Raw genomic sequence first — 10,314 nt, 5'->3', positions numbered from 1 at the left:
GCCCCCTGGGGAATCTTTTTCTAGTACTAAGGAAACCCTTTTCTGTTCATGCTTATTCCACATATTTTATTTTTAGCCACAATGCCTTTCCTCTCTCTAGTGCTTATACCTTTGGAACTAAAAGCCAGGAAGGAAAGTGTGTTATATGCTATTTTTATTTTCTGTCCCACCACATACCATCCATAAGAGGGAGCAGGACGATCCTTAAATTGGGATGAAAGAGAAAATGAGAGGGAGGAAAAAAAAAAAAGGACATTTCAACATATTTTCCAGCCACTTGTAGTCCACCCTTCTCCATTCAGGAATCTGCCTGTTAGTTTTCTGGAATTGTGAGCAGCTAAGTGATGATGAGCAATTAGCACTCAGAAGTTTGTTTTGATTTTACATGTTTTCTTCATACCTCTTAAAAATTACATAAGAAATAAAAATTCATTGCAGAAAAACTTTTTGAAAAAGACAAAATATTGAAATAACCAAAAAAAAATCACTTGGACTCTCAGAAGTAATCACCCTGTGCAACATGGCCACCAATCACTCAATGCAAGAAATAAATACACGTAGAGACAGAAACAAGATATAAAGCACGGGAAACGTGTGAACCTTCAGCTCCAGAAGCTCCTGAGACTCAGTGCTTGTGGCTTGGTGGTTTTATGTTTTGCCCATGGATGATCATCGCCATCACACTGACCTTCTCTATTGGAGGTTGTGGTTGTGAGTGACAGATGTGCAACTAACATTTATTTATGCAAAAGTGAATAGACACCAGATGTCTGCTCAGGTTGCATAAGTTTGACAACCGGCTCTTTCCTGGTCTTTAGCATATTACCTAAACTTTTATTTTTTTATTTATTATTTTTTAATGTTTTATTTACTTTTGAGAGAGAGAGAGAAAATGAGAGAACGAGTGGGGGAGGGGCAGAGAGAGAGGGAGACACAACAGAATCTGAAGCATGCCCCAGGCTCTGAGCTGTCAGCACAGAGCCTGACGCAGGGCTAGAACCCACGAACTGTGGGTTCATGACCTGACCTGAAGTCGGACGCTTAACTGACTGAGCCACCCAGGTTCCCCTATTACCTAACCTTTTAAAGTCTGTGTTACCTCTTCTGGAAAACGGTACCCGTCTTCTCATAAAGTTGTCACAGAGTTTGAATGAAATAAAGTGCATGCCTGATGCATAGTAACCACTCCGTAAATGACATCTGGTATCAGCAGTAATTGAATAGTATCTGGTCTCTGGAGGAGTGGGGAAGGTGTGTTGCCAGTATGTTATTACTAGAGAAAGTTGGAAGGCAGAAAACAAGGAGTGAGGCAGGATGTACACCCCCTCACGAATCCCACCCTGAGCTGCCGCACGCATTGCTGGTGTGGACAGTCATGCGGCTGACATCCTCCTCCACTGAGAGCTTCCAGGGAGTGTCCACAGTGCCCCCAGTGACTATTTCTTGACCCCCAGGCAGGCCCCTATAGATAGAGTCCAGGAAAAGTCCAAACTTTATGAGTCATGAAGGGAGGTTTTGCCATAGATTCTCTGGGGAGCTGAGAGCTCTGTGGGTTGAGACAGTGGTTTTAGATGTGCTGGGGTAAAATGAATCCTGTAAGTCGCCTCTGAGAGTTCAGAGCTGCTCTTTCTACAGAGGGTACCCTTAAACGTTGCATTTGTGTCCATGTCCATCTTTTTGTCTTTTTTAGTCAAATCCATTTGGCAGGTGGTATTTAGGGTCTAGTTCATAAGATATGTCATGAAAAGCCAAAATCTGGCAAAAACCTCTTCAGAAATAATTACTTTAATCTCTAGTTTACAGATTTTCAACTGTTCTTATTAAACAGCCAAAGTTTCTTAATGGGATAGTTATTGAAACACGGGCCTGGGCCACTTCTGGTCTGCAGGGCCGATTCATGTCAATGTCTCAACCAGAATTTGTAATCCTATCTGGCTTGCGATGGTCTAGGTTGAAAATATAGCCTCGAGGGGCACCTGGGTGGCTCAGTCAGTTAAGCGTCCGACTTCAGCTCAGGTCATGATCTCTCCGCTGGTGAGTTCAAGCCCCGTGTTGGACTATGTGCTGACAGCTCAGAGCCTGGAGCCTGCTTTCGATTCTGTGTCTTCCTCTCTCTGCCCCTCCCCCGCTCGTGCTCTCTCAAAAATAAGTAAACATTTAAAAAAAAGTAAAAAAAGAAAAGAAAATATAGCCTCCAAAAGGATGTGCTGTTTCTCGTCACGGCCCGTGTTCAGGTTGGCGAGGCCATAAGGTGATTTCTTGTTGCCCAGGTAAAGCTGACACCCGTGTGAATTGTGGGCTTGTGATCCAAGCAGACAGGTTTTTCCTAAGTATGGCTAACTGAGTCACAAACGATAGCACCCCACCCAACCCATTTGTGTTTTTTTCCTACCAAAATAAAAATCTCCATTAAAACCAAACAGCAATTAAACAATTTCTAATCTTCACCATACATACAAGGCAACCTGCAATTTAGAGCAAGATTTAAAGAGACAGACACATCTCTTAGTTCTTTTCCCACCAGTCTGCTTCAATAGCTGGGAATCTTTGTTTAATCTGACTCCAGGTCTTTCTCTGTGTCTGAGAAAAACACCTTGCATCTTCTGTGGCTTCTCCATGTCCCAGTTGCAACTTTGGGAGCCCCGATCAGTGCCATTAACGTTGTAATTTAAAGCTTTTGGGAGGCCCCGGTTCTCTCTGTGTGAGACAGTTATCAGTCCTCATTAGCAAACCACTCATTCCCCCTTTGTTGCTCGGTGTAATAGAGAAGGCAGCTTCCTGTTCCTGGTGAGTTGGCAAAACTGAACAGAGAGACAGATAATAGCCATGGCAGGTGTGCACAGCAGGGTCCTTCCCAAACCTCCTGCTGTGGGGTCCTTTTACAATCAGGAGTCATTGGTTTCCCTTTTCAGAGGGGCTGGTCTGCTTTGCCTCATCACAGGGCAGAGAGTAGGTCAATGATTAAATTAGTTGGAATGCAGCAGATCTTCCTGCTCTCAAAAGTTTCCAGACCACTTCTACCACAGCCATATTAATTTCAGGAAATTAATTTTCACTTTTATCTAAGAAGCACACACATAGCATCAAAAGTTAAACAATGCCAAAAGCCTCATCAGAAAAACAGCTGTCTCCTGCCCCATTTCCTCAAACTATTTTTTAGTGTTTTTTTTCTTTATAATTTTTTTCTCTATATTATTTCTGTGTACTATGCATATACTGTTGGTCTGAGTTGTGAATTTTTGACGTATCCATTGACTTTCTCATAGTTTAAATGAGCTTTCTTGTTTTCACCTCCACTTTCCACTCTTCTTTCTGCCAATATTGTAATTTTTGGTTAAATCCATTTTCAATATTTATGTAAATACTGTTCATTCACTGTAAAGCTAAGGATTATATTGTAATTACACTCCCTTTCTTGTAAACTTTTTAGTATCATTAGGGTTAATAATGCCCAATCCTGTTACTTAAATGTCTTGGTTCCAATCTTAACATGATTGTTCACATAGCTAAATGTATCAGATAACTTACCAGGTAACTTCAGATAACTTTCCCACTTCTGTCGTCTTGCTCCAAGCTGACTTGTCACTCTCTGGGCCAGCTGAACAGCTGTGGCTCTGGAACTTCCTGTCATCATCCTGGAAATCCCCCTTGACTCTCACCTGTGTTTGATCCCATTTCCTGAATCCCTTGTCTTTCTCTTTTTTGGTGTATTAACTCCCTCATTTTCAAGGATCACATTCTCAAATAGCTTCCTGTAAAAAAAAAATGCATGGGAGAAAAGTCTTTTGAGATTTTCAAGCCTGAATTTTTCTTTATCCTCACCTTTGGTAGTTAATTCATCTGGGTATAGAATTGTAGATTCAAAATGATTTTTTCCTTAGAATTTTGAAACATTGTTGCATGCTTTCCAGCTTCCTCTATTACAGCTGAGAAATGGCCGTTCTTATTGCAAGTTATTTTGATGTAACCTTTTTTTTTTTCCTCCTTAGTAACCCCTATTTTTCCCTGGTGTTTTGAAATGTTATCATAATATGGAGTGTATTCTTTGTGCTGGCATTTCATGGGCACTTTTAATATAGAAGCTCAAGTCTTTTTGTACTAAAATTTTTTCTTGAATTATTTGTTGGAATTTTGTTCCTTTCTCATTTTTGTTTTCTAGTTACAGAGTTATTTTTTTTTTCCTTTATAGAATTCTCATTAATTCTTATTGGACTCCCTGAATTGGTCCTTTAATTTTCCGTCATTCTTGCTCCTCTGTCCTAGTTTCCAGCTCATTCTCTCTCTCTTTGTTGTTTTGTCCTATTTACCGGAAGACTCCCTTGAATTTTTCCACTTCTCTTATTGGTTCCCCCAACCCTCCAAACCTTGATTATTGCATATTTAATTTTCAAGTACCCTTACACTTTTCCTGCTTCTCCTCCCCTTTCTATAAGCTCCCTTTTCTTATTATCTCTCCAAAGATTGAATACAGTTTTTGCCCTTAAAGTGTTTTTCTTCTTGATCTTTTTCTCTAAGTCTTTTTTCCTGTGAATTTGTTCTGTTCTTTGTTTTTCACCTTTGGGGTCTTTTTCTTTTTCTTTTGTTAAGTTTATTTATTTATTTTGAGGGAGAGAGAGAGAGAGAGAGAGAGAGAGAGAGAGAGAGAGAATGTGCATGTCCCTAAGAGCTTGAGCTAGTGGGGCAGGCAGGGGCAGAGAGAGGGAAAGGGAGAATCCTAAACAGATTCCATGCTGTCAGCACAGAGCCTGACTCGGAGCCCAAACCCATGAACCATGAGATCATGACATGAACTGAAACCAAGAATTGGATACTCAATCGACTGAGCCACCCAGGCGCCCCTTGGGGTCATTTTCATTGTGGATTCTTAGCTGCTAATTAATGTTCAAACCAATTATTAAAATGCTGGTGGGGGACTCTGAGTGCATGTTAGGGTTTTCTTCTGGTGATCTTCACTGTAGGACAGTGGTTCTCAATAGGGATAGTTCCTAGGGACATTTTGGAAAGTTGTGAGGATTTTTAGTTGTCATAGTTATTGGGGGACTGTGGCATAATAAGAAATATGTATGTATTTGGTCTTTTCCCCTGGTTCCTGACAGAGTTCCTAGAGCTCTTGTAATTTCGTGAGTAACAGAAGTGCTAGGAGTATCTTATATAGAGTTCCTAAATGCCTTGACTTATTTCCTGGTGATAGAAACATCTTTTGTTCTAACGAGACATGTCTTGTTGGGTTCCTGGACAGAATGGGAGCTGGTCATCAGAAAGACCAAGTCATGATTAGAAGCTTGGGACTTTCGGGGCACCTGGGTGGCTCAATTAAGGATCTTGACTCTGGCTTCGGCTCAGGTCATGATCTCATGGTTTCATGGGTTTGAGCCATGCCTCAGGCTCTGCACTGGCAGCGTGGAGCTGCTTGGGATTCTCTCTCTCCCTCTCTCTCTGTCCCTCTCCTATCTGCACTATCTCTGTCTTACCCAAAATGAATAAATAAGCTTTGGAAAAAAAAAAGAGAAGCTTGGGACTTTCAGCCCTACTTACTATCTTCTGGGAAGGGGTATGGGGCTAGAGATTGAGTTAATAATCAAACATGCCTACATATTGAAGCCTCCATAGAAATTCCTAAACTATAGTGTGTTGAGTGCTTCTGGGTTGGTGAGCATACTGAGGTATTGGGAGTGTCATGCACCCCAAACTGCACAGGGACAGAAGCTCCTGTGCTCAGGACCTTTTAGACCTCACTTTAGGTACCTCTTCCTCTTGTTGTTCATCTGTATTCTTTATCATATCTTTTATAATACACTGGTAAATGTAAGCAAAATTTTCTCTGAGTTTTGTAAACTATTAGAGAAAATTGTCGAACCTGAGAGGGGGGTTGTGGGAAGCCCAGTTTATAACTGGTTGGTCAAAAGTACAGGTGGACAACCTGGGACTTATGATTGGTGTCCGAAATGGGGGCAGTGTTGTGGGATTGAGCCCTTAATCTGTGGAGTCTGTGTTAACTCTGGATAGTTAGTATCAAAATTGAATTGTAGAACGCTCAATTGATGCTTACCTGGAAAGCTAGAGAATTTGACACATTTGGTGTTAGAAGCATTGCAAGTGTAGAGGAATTAACTTTTCCTTTAAAGGTCTGCTAGTATCTAGTATGTGGGGGTGAGGCACGCTATTTGGCTTGTAGGACAGTGCCATACAACAAAGATTTCCATTGGTTAAGGATTGAATAGGACATCCAGTTAAAATCAAATTTCAGATACACAAAAATGTATTTTTTGTATGTATGTCTCAAATCTTGCTTTTTTACCTGGCACCCCTATCTGTGTTCTGTTTTACTTTTGATGTCCTCCTGGGCAGTTACATAGGTAAAAACTGTTTTTAATGATTTGATCTAGAATATATAAACATAAATATTTTTTGCATGGATTTAATATACCCTGAAATTTCTATACATTTGCATTTCTAAGAATGAAACTACCATGTAAATTAAGGGGACACCGGACTTTGTTTTGTTAAAACTTAACCAAGAGCTGTTCACCATTTAGAATGATATATCATTGACAACAGCCCTGCTTGTGATCAAATATGCTGATATTAGTCTGCAAGCAGTTGCCTTACTCATGGGAATTTCAAATATTTTAATTTAGACCTTATTTCAAGATGGCAAATATAAAAAACACAACAGGGGTGGCTCAGTTGGTTAAGCATCCAACTTTGGCTCAGGTCATGATCTCACAGTTTATGGGTTCAAGCCCCACGTCAGGTTCTGTGCTGACAGCTCAGAGCCTGGAGCCTGCTTTGGATTGCCCCTTCCCCACTTGCCCCTCTCTCTCTGCCCCTTCCCCGCTTACACTGTCTCTCTTCCCTCTCTCTCAAAAAATAAATGTTAAAAATTATAAAATTCACACCAAAATATAATGAAAGGAGTGTCAACAAAATTCAGCTGAATATTGTGTAACTTATCTTAAATTCACTTATTCATTGTAAAAAGATGAAAACGTCTAACTATTATGTCTTCCAGGGTGCTCATGTGCTTTCACAGGGAAACACAGTTATTATATCATAAGTTACTTTCCTTCTGTTTCTTTGTAAAGGCACTATAATGGCTTTTTAAAAATTATGTGTAGGTTGATTATCTTAACTGTGAATTTCATTTCAGATTGTAAGGGGGATATTTCAAAATATTTATTTTAAAAATAAATGCACCCATGGCATGGTCAAATCTCAAAATTATTATGCTTCATGAAAGAAGCCGGACAAAAAGTATATACATATGATTCCATTTTAAGAAAATTCCCAAAAATGAAAACTAACCTATAGTAACAGAAAGAAGATCAATGATGGCCTGGGGATGGGGGGCAGTGAGACAGGGAGTGACAGGAGGGGTATTACCAAGGGGCATGAGGAAAATTTGGAGAGATGGATATGTTCAACATCTTGATTATAGTGATGGTTTCATGAGTGGATGCGTATGTCAAAACTCTCTAAATGTATACCCTAAATGTGAGCAGTTTATTGCATGTCAATTATACCTCAATTAAAAAAAAAAGGTATTGAGTCTGATTGAGTTGAGGCCAACTGTCATAGGGTGATGAGGCAACGATGGAACTCTTACACTGAGGCATTTCCGAATGTCAGTATCTGTAGGATCTGTAGGTCTTTCTCCAAGTGTGATTCAATTCTCCTGTTCAAGATGTTTTATTTTCCTTCCTGGGGGCTATGAATCTGGCTGCCAGCCTTCTTGGAACTAAGTAGGGGAAGGGCAAAGAGGTCTCACCATTCAGTTGTAGACTTTTATTTCATCCCTTGTTTTATTTATTTATTTTTTTAACGTGTATTCATTTCTTGAGAGAGAGAAAAAGAGCGTGAGTTGGGAGTAGCAGAGAGAGAGGGAGACACAGAATCTGAAGCAAACTCCGGGCGCTGAACTGACAGCACAGAGCCCGACATGGGGCTTGAACTCACAAACCATGAGATCATGACCTAAGCTGAAGTCAGCTGCTTAACTGACTGAGCCACCCAGGTGCCCCTATTTCATACCTTGTTTTTAAGCCACCTCATCATCTCACCTTCTGCTCTGCCCGCTGTCCCCCTCTTACTTCTGTCAATATTCCTCTAGAATACACACTTTAAATATGCTCAGATAAAACAATTATAAAAAAAAGAAAAGGTTTTCTGGCAATCGTTTATTAGACAACTCTTGGATGAAAGAATTGATTGCTTATTAAGTGAGATCAGGACAGATGTTTGGGGCAGGGGGGTGGCATTTTAACCTTTTGTGGAGGAAGTCAATAAGACAACCTGCTCTCCTACAGGCAACCCCTTGCTGCCATGACAATGCCAGGTAGGATGTGGCAATTCAGATGTCATCACATCTGGACACCAGCAACTAAAGGGCCAGGACCTAGAAAGGATTGAGGTCACACAGTGCTTACATTGCTGGTGAAACTTTGAGGTGTTCTCAGAAAGGCTCTGGACAGAGATTATCATGAGGGTTGCCGGTTTCTGGGGGTCAACCTGCAGGCAGCATTCCCTGGGTGCTCCCAGCAGGAACTCCCCATTCTTTGTGGAGGCAGTGGACCTTCGGCCATTTAAGTTTTTTTTTTTTTTTTTTTTTTTTTTTTTTTTTTACGTTTATTAAACAGAGAGACAAGAGTGTGAGCAGGGGAGGGGCAGAGAGAGAGAGAGAGGGAGGCACAGAATTCGAAGCAGCTGCAGGCTCTGAGCTGTCAGCACAGAGCCTGATGTGGGGCTCAAACCCATGAACCGTGAGATCATGACCTGAGCCGAAGTCAGATGCTTAACCGACTGAACCATCCAGAGGCCCCGCTTCTGCCATTAAAATAGTGGCTACCATCTACTACAAAGCTGTAATCATCAAGACAGCATGGTATTGGCACAAAAACAGACACATAGACCAATGGAATAGAATAGAAACCCCAGAACTAGACCCACAAACATATGGCCAACTCATCTTTGACAAAGCAGGAAAGAACATCCAATGGAAAAAAGACAGTCTCTTTAACAAATGGTGCTGGGAGAACTGGACAGCAACATGCAGAAGGTTGAAACTAGACCACTTTCTCACACCATTCACAAAAATAAACTCAAAATGGATAAAGGACCTGAATGTGAGACAGGAAACCATCAAAACCTTAGAGGAGAAAGCAGGAAAAGACCTCTCTGACCTCAGCCGTAGCAATCTCTTACTCGACACATCCCCAAAGGCAAGGGAATTAAAAGCAAAAGTGAATTCCTGGGACCTTATGAAGATAAAAAGCTTCTGCACAGCAAAGGAAACAACCAACAAAACTAAAAGGCAACCAACGGAATGGGAAAAGATATTTGCAAATGACATATTGGACAAAGGGCTAGTATCCAAAATCTATAAAGAGCTCACCAAACTCCACACCCGAAAAGCAAATAACCCAGTGAAGAAATGGGCAGAAAACATGAATAGACACTTCTCTAAAGAAGACATCCGGATGGCCAACAGGCACATGAAAAGATGTTCAGCGTCGCTCCTTATCAGGGAAATACAAATCAAAACCACACTCAGGTATCACCTCACGCCAGTCAGAGTGGCCAAAATGAACAAATCAGGAGACTATAGATGCTGGAGAGGATGTGGAGAAACGGGAACCCTCTTGCACTGTTGGTGGGAATGCAAATTGGTGCAGCCGCTCTGGAAAGCAGTGTGGAGGTTCCTCAGAAAATTAAAAATAGACCTACCCTATGACCCAGCAATAGCACTGCTAGGAATTTACCCAAGGGATACAGGAGTACTGATGCATAGGGGCACTTGTACCCCAATGTTTATAGCAGCACTCTCAACAATAGCCAAATTATGGAAAGAGCCTAAATGTCCATCAACTGATGAATGGAGAAAGAAATTGTGGTTTATATACACAATGGAATACTACGTGGCAATGAGAAAAAATGAAATATGGCCTTTTGTAGCAACGTGGATGGAACTGGAGAGTGTGATGCTAAGTGAAATAAGCCATACAGAGAAAGACAGATACCATATGTTTTCACTCTTATGTGGTTCCTGAGAAACTTAACAGAAACCCATGGGGGAGGGGAAGGAAAAAAAAAAAAAGGTTAGAGTGGGAGAGAGCCAAAGCATAAGAGACTGTTAAAAACTGAGAACAAACTGAGGGTTGATGGGGGGTGGGAGGGAGGAGAGGGTGGGTAATGGGTATTGAGGAGGGCACCTTTTGGGATGAGCACTGGGTGTTGTATAGAAACCAATTTGACAATAAATTTCATATATTAAAAAAAAATAAAAAAAAATAAAAAACTAAATACATTTACATTTTA

The sequence above is a fragment of the Puma concolor genome, chromosome A3 (genome assembly GCF_028749965.1).
Source record: "Puma concolor isolate L17-30 chromosome A3, mPumCon1.1.hap2, whole genome shotgun sequence".
Classification (NCBI taxonomy): Eukaryota; Metazoa; Chordata; class Mammalia; order Carnivora; family Felidae; genus Puma; species Puma concolor.
This window is presented reverse-complemented; position numbering follows the sequence as displayed.